The 15,102-nt window shown below is 41.3% G+C and overlaps 1 non-coding gene across 1 annotated transcript; it reads right to left on the bottom strand.

Annotated features, from left to right (window-relative positions):
* Nucleotides 1-12,610: 12,610 nt before the first annotated feature.
* Nucleotides 12,611-12,717, bottom strand: LOC145557237 (small nucleolar RNA R71). The gene has a single exon (XR_014092283.1). It is a non-coding gene; the product is annotated as a small nucleolar RNA R71 (small nucleolar RNA).
* Between the last annotated feature and the right edge of the window lie 2,385 nt (nt 12,718-15,102).

Here is a 15,102-nt window from a genome sequence, read left to right as displayed (position 1 = left end):
CAACCATATATCATAAGCCCAATTCCGAGCTATAACGAAAAAGATATGAGCATAACACCAAACTCGGCCTAAAACCGACACCCTTTTACTAAAACGGCCTTATATTAAAATCTACATATTATTTTGACAGGATTCTTATTGGGTTGGAAAGTATATTTGATAAGATTTCCAATGAAAGATTATATTCCTCATTCCAAGTTACGGATCAAAAGTTATGATGGTTTTAAAAACGGGTAAAAACCTGGAATCACCACGCACAGTGCAATTCCACCGTGTCACGGGAAATTGCACCGTCTGACGGTGGGAATGCCCGTGACACGGTGCCCTTGCTGTGACGCGGGGCTATTCCGTGTCCTATTTGCGTTCTTCGTACCTAAACAACTCCCGCGTCACGGCATTTTTCATCGTATCACGGGAATTTACACCGTCTGACGGTGGGATTCCCCGTGACACGGAGCTGTTTTCGTGTAATTTCCGCGTCTCCCATACCGTGACACGGTGTACTGTACCGTGTCACGATGGATACTGCCGTGTCATGGTACCTGTGCTGTGTCACGGGACATTCCGTGTCTTTTCCGCGTAAACCCTTAACGCGTTTTCTTTCCCGTTTTCTGAAAATTTCCCGCGTCACACTAAAAATGTACCGTGTCGCGGGAAAGTTTCCCGTCTGACGGTGGGATTTCCCATGTCACGGTACACTTTGCCGTGTCGCGGGATACTTGTTTAGGGTTTTTATCATTTTAGGGTTCCGTGTGCTCCCTAAGAACATTTTCTCTATAAATACCCCCTCATTTCTTATGTACAGGGCAGCAATAATCATTCTCTCTCACCTTACACCCAAAAATCATTCTCTTCTCCCTCTTTAACCTAATTTCTAGCCTCCTTATTCTTCCATAATAATTCCCCTAAACACTCCAAGGAGTCTATACTTAACCCGAGGTTCCGTCCTTAAACCAAGGCGTGAAAGGTACAAATAACTGAGGGTTTGGAACAAATCAACTCTACTTTTTATTTAATTTAATTTCCATTTGATGTATATTTTTATTGAAGTTACTAACAGTTTATTCATGATGTATCAATTTAAAGGAACGCGCAGAATGTGAGTACTTAATTAATTTAATTACTCTTATTTTATTTTAATATTGCTAGTATCATGATTAGGGTTATTTTATATTTAATTTGACTAACGCTATTATTGTTGAATTGCTTCCAATATTGATGTTATTCTATTATATTTATTGATCACCATATTGCATGTTTAAAGGGAATATGTAATTGAAAATCACGCCTAATAAGATAATTTGGACAACCGACTTAGGATCCTTTTTAATCTTGTTATTAAATCAAGTGATCACAAATATTTTCGAATAATGTGTTGCATTAATATTAAGTCAATTTAGCTTAATAATAGTTTGGAGCAAATTGAATATTTTATTTGTATGCCTTTAAGATCGCAGGAATCATTTTTCACTATAAGAGTCGAGAAGAGGCCAATACGGGCGAATGTGACTCCATGACTCACTTCGTACCATCATCCCCGATCCTCCTTTCGTGGTTCCAAACCATATGGAGTTAGTAATCTCATGGATTATGAATGGGGTGTAACCTTCACGGGTCAATCGTTGTTGCCTTCGTTGTCCCTTTATCGTGGTTGCCTTTTATGATCCGTGAACGGTTTACAAGTTCCATAAAAACTTGTTGGCGGCTCCCTACTTTCCTTGTCCCTAATCGTATATGTCAATTCCCACTTCCTATGAGTGCCAAGCATATTCACACATGCTTTTAACGTAGGCGCACTTCGAACGATGCCTACACTCCTACACATTAAAATTATAATAGAGCATTAAAACCCACTCTAAAAAATTTCCAGCAATATATATTATTCTAAAACCCCTCTTAAAAAAATTAGAATAAGCTGAAATTATATTTAAAACACCCTAATTAAGTCCCTTTTAATGGGTAATTTAAATTTCCTTCAAAAACATAATATTAAGTGCTCTACATAAAATTCCAGCACTTTATTTCTAATTAAAACTTGCTGTAATCTAGTCTTAAAACACCTAAATTGAAGATCTAAACATTAATACCTCATATACTTTCATAATTTTCAAAAATCAAGGACCTAGGGTTTCAAAAATTGGGGCTTTTTAATTAAAACCAAATCTGAAATTTAATTCATACAATTACTATTATCAAACATCAAAATTAAAACCCCAAACTCATAATTTATATTTAGATCCAAGAATAGATTAAATTAAAACAAGAAAGCATATGATTTTTTTTTATATATATATATATATAGTTCGAAAAAGGGGGAAAAAGGGGAGGAAGAACGACAGCCACCACCGGCTGCCTGCTGCCGGCGGCTTGCGCTGCTGGCAGCAGCGGCCACCAGCTACCAGTGGCTGGCAGCGGTGGTGAGGGAGGAGGGCAGCCGAAAAAATATAAGGGGAAGGGGAAAAAGAAAAAGAAAGAAAAAAAATGAGGAGAGAGAGAGAAGTTTACCTTGGGTTTTCTCCATTCTGGGCAAAGTTTGATTTGCCTCATAAGTGCGATATTTATACCCCTTCTCTACTAACCCTCTTCTAGGTTTTCCTAATTCCTTCCCTAATAAACTTGTTGAAAAATTAAACTTTCCTAAAATAAAACACCAACTTTTAAATAAAATAATTAAATAAACTTTCCTTTAATAATAATATTAATTAAAATACTTTAGTTAAAATAATTACAACTATTTAAATACTTTATAAAATACATACTTTAAATAAAATACGTATAAAAATACGGGGTATTACTGTCTACCCCCTTAAAAAACAGTTTCGTCCCAAAACTTGGGGAACGAAATTCAAACCTTTTTCCTTAATATGTATAGTATTGCTGTACTTTTTGTCACTTCTTACTGTTTTATGTCTCTTAGAGAGCATAAATACTCGAAATACTTGTTTAAATTCGTGCAAAGAGCACAAAAATAACTGAAATATAAGGAAAAAGCGCAAAGTTCTACCGCATTCTACCCCCCTTAAAGAAAACGAGTTACGCCCCCGCAACTCTACATACCTGAAACAACTCTGGGTATTTCTTTTTCATTTCATCCTCTGCTTCCCAAGTGGCTTCCTCATATTCTTGGTTAGACCAAAGTACTTTTACAATCTTAACGTTCTTGTTGCGTATACTACGCACTTTACTGTCAAGAATCTTGACAGGTCTCTCTTCATAGGTTAAACTTTGATCTAACTCGATGGTTTCTGGTTGTAGCACATGGGATTTACCAGGGATGTACCTTCTTAATTGGGACACATGAAATACGTCATGTACTTTACTAAGCTCCATAGGTAAGGCTAACCTATAAGCTACTTTGCCTATTCTTTGTAGTATTTCATATGGACCGATGTATTTTGGACTGAGCTTTCCTTTCTTCCCAAATCTCATCACTCCTTTTATTGGTGACACTTTTAGTAACACCTTATCGCCAATTTCAAATTCTTCTTCTCTTCGTTTTAAGTCTGCATAACTCTTTTGGCGATCTTGAGCTGCTTGGATTTTAGATTGAATTTCCCTTACTTGCTTGATTGTGTCTTTAATCATTTGAGGCCCAAGAATCATAGTTTCACTAATGTCGTTCCAACAAATTGGACTTCTACATTTTCTCCCATATAAAGCCTCGAATGGTGCCATTCCTATGCTTGTGTGGTAACTATTATTATAGGAAAATTCAATTAAATCCAAACTGTCTTCCCAACCTCCCTAGAAGTCTATTACACAAGCTCTCAACATGTCCTAAGGTTTGAATAGTTCTTTCAGTTTGCCCATCTGTGGCAGGGTGAAATGCTGTACTCATCTTAAGTATGGTACCAAATTTCCAGAATTTTGAGAGAAATCTGGAATCCCTGTCAGAAACAATATCTTTTGGAACTCCATGTAACCTTACTACATGCTTGATGTAAGACTTCGCAAGTTGCTCCATCTTCCAAGTTTCTTTCATTGGTATAAACACTACTGATTTCGTAAGTCTGTCCACCACTACCCAAATGGTATCATTTCCACTCCTTGACTTAGGTAAGCCAGTCACGAAATCCATTGAAATGCAATCCCACTTCCATCCTAGGATTTCTAATGACTGAACAGTCCCTTGAGGCCTCTTGTGCTCTATTCTCACCTTCTGACATGTTAAACACTTTGCCACAAATTCAGCAACCTCCTTTTTCATTCTCGGCCACCAAAACATCTTCTTCAAATCCTTATATACCTTGTCTTCTCCCGGGTGTACTGAGTAAGGTGTGTTGTGGCCTTCTTCCATCAACTTTTTCTTCACTTCCTCACATTTCTGTGGTACACACCATCGACCTTTATACCTCAAGCTCCCATCTTCGTGAATTTTGAAGTCTATAGCTTTTCCTTGCTTAATTTTCTCACGAATCCTATCCAACTTTACATCTCCCTCTTGGTTCTCTCGAATCTCGTCGAATATTGTTGGTTGGATACTCAGATTCGCAAAAATACCTGCTGGTACTCCCCATTCCACGACTTCTAAATTTAATTTCGCCATTTCTCTACATAACTCATTAGCTACCACTAACGAGTTTAATCCATGACTAGTTTTAAAACTTAGAGCATCTGCAACCACATTTGCCTTCCCTTCGTGGTATTGTATGTCTAGATCGTAATCCTTCGTATACTCTAGCCATCTCCTTTGACGAGAGTTCAAATCCTTTTGGGTGAAAATGTACTTTAAGCTCTTGTGGTCTATGTAAATTCTACATTTCACTCCATACAAATAATGGCGCTAAATTTTCATTGCAAAAATGATGGCGGCTAATTCCAAATCATGGGTTGTAGTTTACCTCGTGTGTTTTTAGCTGCCTTGATGCGTATGCAATCACCTTTCCATTTTGCATAAGCACACACCCCAAACCATTCTTTGATGCATCACTATATACATCATACAGTCCACTATCATCTGGAACTGTAAGCACTGGTGCTGTAACTAATTTTTGTTTTAAGAGTTAGAACACCTCTTCACACTTCTCATCCCATTCAAACTTCTTGTCCTTCTTCATTAGAGTAGTCATAGGTTTAGCAATCTTGGAAAAATCCTTAACAAAACGCTTATAATACCCTTCTAAACCTAAGAAACTTCTCACATCAGATACTGTTTTGGGCGTCGGCCAACTCTTAACAGCTTCTATTTTGGCTGGGTCTACCTCTACCCCGTCCTTGGACACAAAGTGTTCTAAGAAGGCTACCTTTTCCAACCAAAACTCACACTTAGAGAACTTTGTATAAAGATGGTTTTCTCTCAATGTTTGCAGAATTGTCCTTAGGTGTTTTGCGTGCTCTTCTTTGTTCTTTGAGTATACCAAAATGTCATCTATGAACACCACTACAAACTTATCCATAAATTGATGAAACACCGTATTCATCAAATCCATAAAGATTGCTGGAGCATTCGTCAATCCAAAAGGCATAACTGTAAATTCGTAGTGTCCATATCTTGTCCTAAATGTCGTTTTAGGGATGTCCTCATCGGCAATTCTCAATTGGTGATATCAAGACCTCAAGTCAATTTTCGAAAACACTGTGGAACCCTTTAATTAGTTGGTCAAACAGATCATCTATTCTTGGTAAGGGATACTTATTCTTTATGGTCACCTTATTTAATTCCCTGTAATCAATGCACAGTCTCATGATTCCATCCTTTTTCTTCACAAATAGAACTGGTGCTCCCCAAGGAGAAGCACTTGGTCTAATGTACCCTTTGTCCAACAAATCTTGTAACTGATCCTTTAATTCACTCATTTCTACAGGTGCCATTCTATATGGTGCCTTGGATATTGGGGCTGTTCCGGGAACTAAATCTATGGTAAAGTTGATTTCCCTTTTAGGTGGCATCCCAGGGATTTCTTCCGGAAACACATCCAGAAATTCGTTGACCACTTCTATATTTTCTGGATTTGCCACTTGTTCATGGTTCATATCCCTAACGCTGCAGAAATATACTGGATTGTCCTTCTTCATGTACTTTGCTAATTTTAACGCTGATATTACCCTTGGGCACTTTGTTATACCATTCATCCAGTAAGTCACTGATTCATTTCAACTTGTGACCATCTTCACTTTCTGTGATCTACAACTAATCTCAGCATTATACTTACTCAACCAGTCCATCCCCAAGATAAGGTCAAAGTCGCTCAGCCCAAACTCAATAAGATCAGACGGAAATATCTTTCCCTCTATTTCTAAAGGCATGTTTCTAAAAGTTTTGGTACAATTCACTACCCCACCTGTCGGGATGGTTATAGGTAAATCTACTACCTCTACTATTTTTAAGCAGTCCTTAAATTTTGAAACAATACCCTTAGAAACAAAAGAAAAAGTTGCACCATAATCAAACAATACTTTAACAGGAATATAGTTAACAGAAAAAGTACCAGTGATAACATCTTTCGTGGCCTCTGCCTCGTGCCTACTCAAAACATTCAGTTTCCCTACAGTTCCTCCGTTTTGTTGGTTGTTACTATTGTTGGTGTTACTGTTTCTCACCCCATTCTGCTGCACTCCCTTATTCCCAGAAAAATTGTTGTTGTTCCCCTGGAAATTCTTCTGGTTTCCTCCTGAGTTATAGTTGTTCTTTTTATTCCCATTAGCATTCTTAGAGTAACACTCGTACTCCATATGCCCCAGTTTGTTGCAAGCGCGACAAGCAACCAAATTGCCTTCACAATCCTTCCCAGGGAGATTGTTCCTACACCTCTTGTAGAAGTAAGTCCTTCCATTCTTATTATTCCCCTGGTTATTGTTTCTTGCCCCTCTATTGTTGCTACGTCCCCCTTGGCGGTTATTATTCTGGAAATTATTATTATTGGGGAAATTATTGTTATGGTGGTACTTCTGCTTCTTAAAACCATTCTGGTTTCCTTGTTGGTTTCCAGAAACTTGTCCCACTTCCTTCCTCTTCTCTCTTCCTTCTATTTCAGCTAACTCTTTCTTCTTCTTTTCCTCCATAGCATAAAAGTGTGCGGACCTTCCCTATACTTCATCCAGGGTCTCAAATACCTGCCCGCACAGCTTCAACTGTAGATCAGTAGTTAACCCACTCTCAAACTTCCTAGCTTTTGCTTTCTCCGTAAGAAGGATCCTTCAACAAAACGGGACAACTCAATAAACTTGGTGTAATATTCCGTAACTGTCATCTTATCCATCCTAAGGTTTGAAAATTCCTCAGCCTTTTGCTTCTACAAAAAGCTAGGATAAAACTTGTCTCTCACTTTTTCTTGGAATTTGGTCCAGTTGAACCCAGGTAATGCTCTAATGGTAGCCTCGTTTTGTTGCCACCAAAGGTCAGCTTCACCCCTCAGATAGTAGGTAGCACAACCTACTTTGGAGTTTTCAGGGCATCCCACAGCTCCAAACAGTTTCTCAAATTCCCTTAACCAATTTTCCAACACCACAGGATCAGGCTCGCCCTGATAGGTTGGTGGCTTGCTTTGCGCCACCTTTTTAAAGAGCTCCCCTTGAGCATCCCCGTTACCAAATGAGTTCCTTGCCAATTGTTGGGCAACCGCTGCCAATTGCCTCACTACATCATTCAAATTATTTCCAACACCAGCTGCCGGTGGCTGGCAGCGGTGGTGAGGGAGGAGGGCAACCGAAAAAATATAAGGGGAAGGGGAAAAAGAAAAAGAAAGAAAAAAAATAAGGAGGAGGAGAGAGAAGTTTACCTTGGGTTTTCTCCACTCTGGGCAAAGTTTGATTTGCCTCATAAGTGGGATATTTATACCCCTTCTATACTAACCCTCTTCCAGGTTTTCCTAATTCCTTCCCTAATAAACTTGTTGAAAAATTAAACTTTCTTAAAATAAAACCCCAACTTTTAAATAAAAAAATTAAATAAACTTTCCTTTAATAATAATATTAATTAAAATACTTTAATTAAAATAATTACAACTATTTAAATACTTTATAAAATACATACTTTAAATAAAATACGTATAAAAATACGGGGTATTACAACCTGGGCTCTAATTAGCCGGATCTTTGTCTTGGACAGGCTCCTCGGAGACAAGGGCGGACGCACCATCAGCAGGCTCTTCCATGTTTTCCTCTTCGCCCTCGGCTTCATCCGCCTCCTCTTCATCTTCCTCATCGTTCGAAGTGGTCGGTGTTACGACTAGTTCTGGAGAAGGTTGACCGGCCTTCTTAAATTAGCCTCTTCCCTGAGACATACGAAGTTAAGACGCTTGGCAAAACGCTCTTGATAGTAGACGGCCTTCCCCTCATCCACCATGAGCTCGAACGCCTCGAAGAAATGGCTCTTCAACCTCTCCTCGGTGGTATGGTCAATTCGGACGATCTACTCCGCACTAGGCGGCCGAGGTGCTTTTAGCTGCTCTTTTAAGTCTGCAATGGACTTCTTTAAGGTTTCAAGCTCGGCCCGGAGAGCGTCCGCCTCATCCAAGGACTCCTTGAGATTATTTTGTGCAAGAGCCATGTATCCCTTAAGCTTCTCAGAGCCCTCGAACCCCTCCTTCCAGCGCTGATTGTACAAGACAGCCGCATCTCTCTCCTACCTAATGGTCTCCCGTTCCAAAGCCTCTTGTTCAAGAGCCTTGCCCATCTTGACTAGATCCTCAGCCTGCCGCGCTGCCTTGTCGGACAGCGCGTTGATCTGAGTTTTAAAATAAGTGCGCTAGAGAGCGGCCGTGCCAGTAACGGCGTCTTGGGCCTTCTAGACCTTATCCCAAGCTCTTTTCAGCTTCTCATTCTCTTTCACATTAAATTCGAGATGGGTCTGGTCGGTTTTGCCGTGGTCGACTTACCCCTATTGTTCGTTTTCACAGACTCATCATGGACCGGCTTGGCTGCCAGATCTACGGACTTAGAGACCCCGCTATCACCCAGCCGGGGTTGCTCTCCTTTAGACTGCTTACAAGCAGTCCACGACTTAGTCTTCGCCGCCGATACGGAAGGGGTCTTTGAGGCGACCGTCATCCCTTGTTTGGACACCTTCCCGTCCTTCCCATCCTTTGCAGCTGAGGACAACTGCTTTCGTTGAGCTCTAGGGGTAGGAGTGGCCAGCTTAAAAAAGCAAGAAAAAGTTTAATTAATATAACTAAATAAAACTTTGCTAACGCCCGTGTAGATACAGTTGGGATCTTGCTCCTAACATACCAACTCGGACAAAGAGTTGTCCGTGTAACAAAAAATGAAGTTTAGAAAAGAAATAGGACAGCGTCCGTGTAGACTCATTTAAAAGTCTCTTCCCAACCTAGCAACACGGACGAAAGACCTCAAAAGAAATTTATACCTCCTTGCATTGGTTTGCTCGTACATCTTCTGACGAGCCTTGTATCTAGCCAAGTCGATCTCCGACATGTCAATCTCCCCCTTTTGCTCGGGATCCAGCATGATGTACGCATCCACTGCAAAATAGAAGAAGAAAAAGAGTTAGAAAAGTTCAAAAAGAAGAAATAATGTGCGTACAAGAAAAACCTAGGCATCCCACCTTGGGGAAAATTCTTGTACAGGCCATAGGCCGACATGAATGTTGGGTCCCTAAGCCAACTGGACAAAGGAACCCAGTTCTTAGGCGCGGCCACCATCTTGCTGTTCTTCTCCACCCTATTGACCCAAAGTATTCAAGATGGTGTTGTTTGCTGGGGTGGACGGGTGGCTTGTACGGCTTGTGGTCCCCGCATCCAAGCTGGATCGGCTTGGAATTAAATTGGTTCATCCTCATGTTGAACTCCACATCATTAGTCTTGATGCGGTAGAAATGATTTTTGCAATCTCGCCATTTGGAGACGCGGTCAACCACAACCATATAATCCTTGGTGGTGCTGAGGATGAACCAACCGTCTGTGTGCTTTTCCAGCTTGGTCATGGATGCATCTCACAGAAAACCGGAAAATCCGGCTTAAAGCCTTTGCGGATGCACGAAACTAAGTACCTGAACGGTGCGGACGAAAGGGTGAAGGGGGAAGCAAAGTCCAACGTCATAGGAGACCCTATAGACGTAGAAGGCTTTGCGGCGCGGCCGCTCATCATCACATGGAGCCAGAAGTGAGATTTTCGCGGCACCACCAGCTCGAAACCCTCTCCCAGACGGAGGAATGCCTTCTATTCCTCAAACCCGTCATTAAGATAGCCCAAGGCCGTGCTACCCACTGTACAGGAGTACTGGTCCTTGAAGCTGTCAATATTGGCAACCTCACCTTCAGCCGCCGCCTCTCCCTCGGCCGTCTCACATTTGGCCTCGGCCTCATATTCTGCCTCCTCGTCCTCTTGGCGAGGGGCGATCCCAAATTAGGAGGATAACACTCTGTCCAAGTCTGCTGCCTCGGCGGAGCTACGGCTCCTTGAGACATGGCCGCCCCCAGCTAAAGGAGACTCTTCAGGAACTAAGAATCCTTTACCGTTATCCTTAGCAGTGGCCGCCCTGGTTTCTGAAGAAGGGCCACTACAAGGGGGCAGGTCGGATGGTTCGTTGATAGAAACCCCTACCCTTGGTCTGTCCGACCTGCTATGTTGGAGATCGGATGAAGAAGGAGCTGAAACGGACGAACCAGCTGTGGCAGCCCGAGAAAAGGAAGGAGGTCTCTCACGAGATCGCAACCCGACCGATTGTCTGGCTGAGTTGGCTTGTTGTAGGGACCTAGGTTATGGGGTTGGCCCGGACACCCCAACAGTAGAATAAACGCCCTGTGCACGTTGGGGCTCTTTAAAAGATGAAGTCACTTCCATGGCCGAGCAATGAGTGCCCGTGGAAGCGGTCGTGGGAGTAGTAGAAGGAGTTTCTAAGTTAGTGTTATCTGGGTCATGAGGAGTCCTAGGGCTAAGAATTTGAACGGTTATAATTTAAAATTTTAACCTAGAATTCAATGGGGCAAAACGACAGCACTGTGAGGATGAACTAAAAACAGAGACGGTCGAATAACGGCGTGTCCAAAAGGACGATCAAAATAAACGGAATAAAGCCTCCATCTCCATGACTAAACGTCCGCTCTCTCCCCTAAAAATTTAGGCGGCATACTTCGTCTGCTTCTTTCTTAGAGCTAGGCGTCCTCTAGGGGATTCAAAGGTAGGCGAAAACAGCATGCCAGCCCAAGACGGCCAACTTCGAATGGGGCGGATAGATATATGCACCTCAGCAACCAGCCCAATCTCCGTATGCTCGTACGCCTCGAGGCAAGTGAAAGTTCAAAGGAGGCGACCGTTATCGTACGAGCCACCCCCTTTGAGGGGCAAATGTTTAGGGTAAAAATACCCCCCATGTACATGGACCAATCCCGTAGCGACACGTGGCCCAATTGAAGGGAAACACGTGTCACTATGGGAAGGTGACGCGTGTCGAAAGCAAAAAAGAGCCCTTGAAATCGACATTAAAAAGGCCTTCTTACATCATGGCCTAAATCCCAAGAGATATTCATGAAAGCGACAAAACGACGCCCCCGTACTACACGTGGCATCGTCTCATTGCGCAGTCAATCATGTCACGAAAAATTAGGGTATAAACCCTAAAGGGGCACAAGCTCCTACCTCTGTAAATACCCCAATCATTTATGATGGGAGGGGGATTATGACATTACAAGCAAGAGCATTAAATAGCTCCAACTTCTCTCTACTTTCTCTCTCTAAGCCTTTTCCGTTCAGATCTCTAACTTGATTATCGGAGGCGAATATTCCGGTAAAGAAATATTCGTTTATTTTGCAGGTGTCCGAGTCTCATTGCCTGAAGAGTGCGACCAGTATCTTAGGAAATATAAAAAACACCCAAAACAGTTAGTACGGTGGTTGATTCAACGCCTCTCTTGGGTTCGACCCTTTCTTACCTTTACGATTAGCTAGTAAGACCAAGATAGGACTTTATCTTTGGTAGGCTTGACGACGGCTTATTAAATTTTGGTGTCGTTGCGGGGGAAGAAAAGTCACATTGAATGTATTATTGTTGAATGAGTATAAGTGTGTGTATTTGTATCATAATTTTTTTTATTTATTTTTGTTTATTTGTGTTTTTAACTTGTGATAGTCATTGCTAACGTTTTTTTAGCTTTGTTTGACCTTGTATGACATGGAAGAGTGAGCAATCACCGCTTATTCCCGTTGATCTAGAGCTAAATATGACTTTGAGAAACGTGAGGAGGCTTTTGCAAGGCACACCCGAGTTCTCTATTGTATATTCGGATTCCGATCCGGAAGAGATCTTTGCAACCAACGAAGAAGATAACATGGGTGATAACGATCCTCCTCCACCCTTGCTACGAGTTTATGACTACCCTAACGCATTCCAACTACAAAGTGGCTTACGTCTCCCTACTACGAATGCAAATAATTTTGAGCTTTCACCTCAACTCATCCGTATGATAAAAAGTGATCAATTTGGTGGAAGTTCTCATGAGTGTCCTTTTGCTCATTTGGACAAATTTCTCGAATTGTGCATAACCATCAAGAAAAACAACATCACGGAAGAGTTCATCCATATGCACATGTTTCAATTCTCCCTCCGTGACAAAGAAAAACATTCGTTGAGAACAGTAGAAGAGGGACATTGACCACGTGGGATGAAGTCACTAGAGCTTTCCTCGGAAAGTATTGTCCACCCGAAAAGACCGCCGAACTAAGAAAAAAAATCACCAATTTCAACAAATAGATTAATGAAACGTTAAGTAAAGCTTAGGATCGTTTCAAGGACTACACTAGAAAATGCCCACACCATGGTTTCACATCATGGATCATTGTTCAAAGATTTTGTAATGGTCTTACTCCTACTTCAAGGGCCAACCTTGATAACGGGGCAGGTGGTAGCCTTAAAAAGCTATCGGTGGATGATGTATATAAGATGATTGAGGAAGTGGAAAAGCACTACACATACGGAGGTGATAGAAGGCAACCTCAAGCAAAGAAGGGCGGAATCCACGATATAAGTGCAATAGACCTTAATGCATCAAAGTTTGACATGATAGCTCACAATGTAGATCAAGCCACCCTTACATTTCCAAGCTCTTCTTAACAACAAGTCATGTCTTGTGAAACTTGTGGAGGAAATTATCACTTGTCTTCCTATTGCAACTCAACCAACCAAGAACAAGTGGCGGCTATTGGACAAAGAAATGATCAATACTCCTAACCCTACAATCAAGGTTGGAAACCCAAAAAAAAAACATGGGTTGGTAGCAACAAAACCAAGGCCCCCCTCAAAACCAATACAATCAACCCCATTCACAAAACCAACAAGCTCCGTAGTGTCACCCTAATCAAAGGGACCAAAACCAACAACGACAACAATATAACCAACCCGCTCCTCCACCTCCTCAAAAGTCTTGACTTGAAGTCGCGCTTCAGAATTTCATTACACAACAAGGAAGAAGCAATGCGGGTATGCAAGCGAACATCCAAAAACTTCAAGCACACAACAAGATAATTAAGAATCAATTGGCTCAAATTGCGTAACAAGTTGGAAGTCCATCCTCCAATCCTAGTGGTCACTTCCCGAGCTCAACGGTTGTGAACCCAAAGGAGCAAGCTAAGTCCATTGCCTTGAGATCGAGGAGAGGTTTTGAAGGGTCGGTTATGAGTGAAGAGGAGCCACAAAAGAGAGATGAGGGAGTTGTGATTAGAAATGAGGATGAGTTTGAAAATGAAATAGTTGATGTTGAGAGAAAGGAGCCACAAAAGAAAAATGAAGGAGAATAGGAATAAAGTAGAAAATCCTCCATGAAAGTATACAAGCCTCCCATTCCATTCCCTCATAGGATTGTAGAAAAGAAATTGAATGAGAAGTTTTTAAAAATTCTTGAAGTCATGAGAGGACTTCAAGTGAATATCCACTTTCTTCATGCTATATCACAAATACCTACCTATTAGGCTTGTGGAGACTGCAACCATCTCCCTTCCTAAGGAGGTGAGTGCTATCATTCAAAACAAGCTTCCTCAAAAGCTTGGTGACCCCGGTAGCTATGCAATATCAGTGAAGATTGGAGACTTGGAAGCTATGGATGCTTTGTGTGATCTTGGGGCAATTGTGAGCTTGATGCCCTATTCCATTGCAAAGAGTTTAAAAGTTGGAGACTTGAAGCCAACAATAATGTCCTTACAATTGTCCAACCTCATGGTTATGCAACCTTTGGGAATTCTTGTAGATGTACCGGTTCAAGTCGGGAGAGTTTTTGTGCCTTGTGATTTCGTGGTGATGGAAATGGAAGAAGACATAAAAGTACCCCTCATCTTGGGGAGACAATTTTTTTAACACCACGGGCGTTGTAATCAATATGAAAGAAGGAAGGTTAACATTGAATGTGGGAGATGAGAAAATTTCATTCTCATTCTCCCAAACATTGAAAAAGCCATCGTTTGATGAAGTTCATAGAGTTGACACATTGGAAAGGAACTTAGAGGAGTTCCAAGATAATTTTATTGAAGGAGATTCGTTACAAAATATCCTAACGGGAGGCTTAGTTGAGGAAGGTGAAGAAATAAGGGGGTATGATCTTTTGCTCAACCAACCTTTAGTTCACAATGAAATGAAAGTGGAAGTGCTCAATATGGAGGTAAAAGAGGAGAGGACTACGCCTCCTCATAAGGTTGAACTTAAACCCCCTTCCTCCTCTACTTAAATATTCTTTCCTTGATGATAGTGACGCTTATCCCATTATTTTCAATGCCAAGCTCGATGATGTATCTCTTGATAAACTCCTAGTTATTCTAAGGGAGTATGGAGATTTCATTGGGTACAAAATTGATGACATTAAGGGGATAAGTCTCAGAATTTTCATGCATAAGATATTACTTGATGATGATCATGATTCTTCAATAAAGCACCAAAGAAGGCTCAATCAAAACATGAAGGAAATTGTGATAAAGGAAGTTTTAAAACTCCTTCAAGCGGGCATAATCTACCCTATCTCCGATAGTAAGTGGGTTAGTCCGATTCAAGTTGTGCCAAAAAAAGAAGGCATGACCATCATTAGGAATGATAAGGGTGAGACCATTTCTACAAGGTCGGTCACCGGGTGGAGGATGTGCATTGATTATAGAAAATTGAATAAATCCACCCGGAAAGACCACTTTTCACACTCCTTTATTGATCAAATATTGGAAAGACTAACA

This window comes from Chenopodium album, chromosome 8, assembly GCF_948465745.1.
Source record: "Chenopodium album chromosome 8, dcCheAlbu1.1, whole genome shotgun sequence".
Lineage (NCBI taxonomy): Eukaryota > Viridiplantae > Streptophyta > Magnoliopsida > Caryophyllales > Amaranthaceae > Chenopodium > Chenopodium album.
This window is presented reverse-complemented; position numbering and strand designations above follow the sequence as displayed.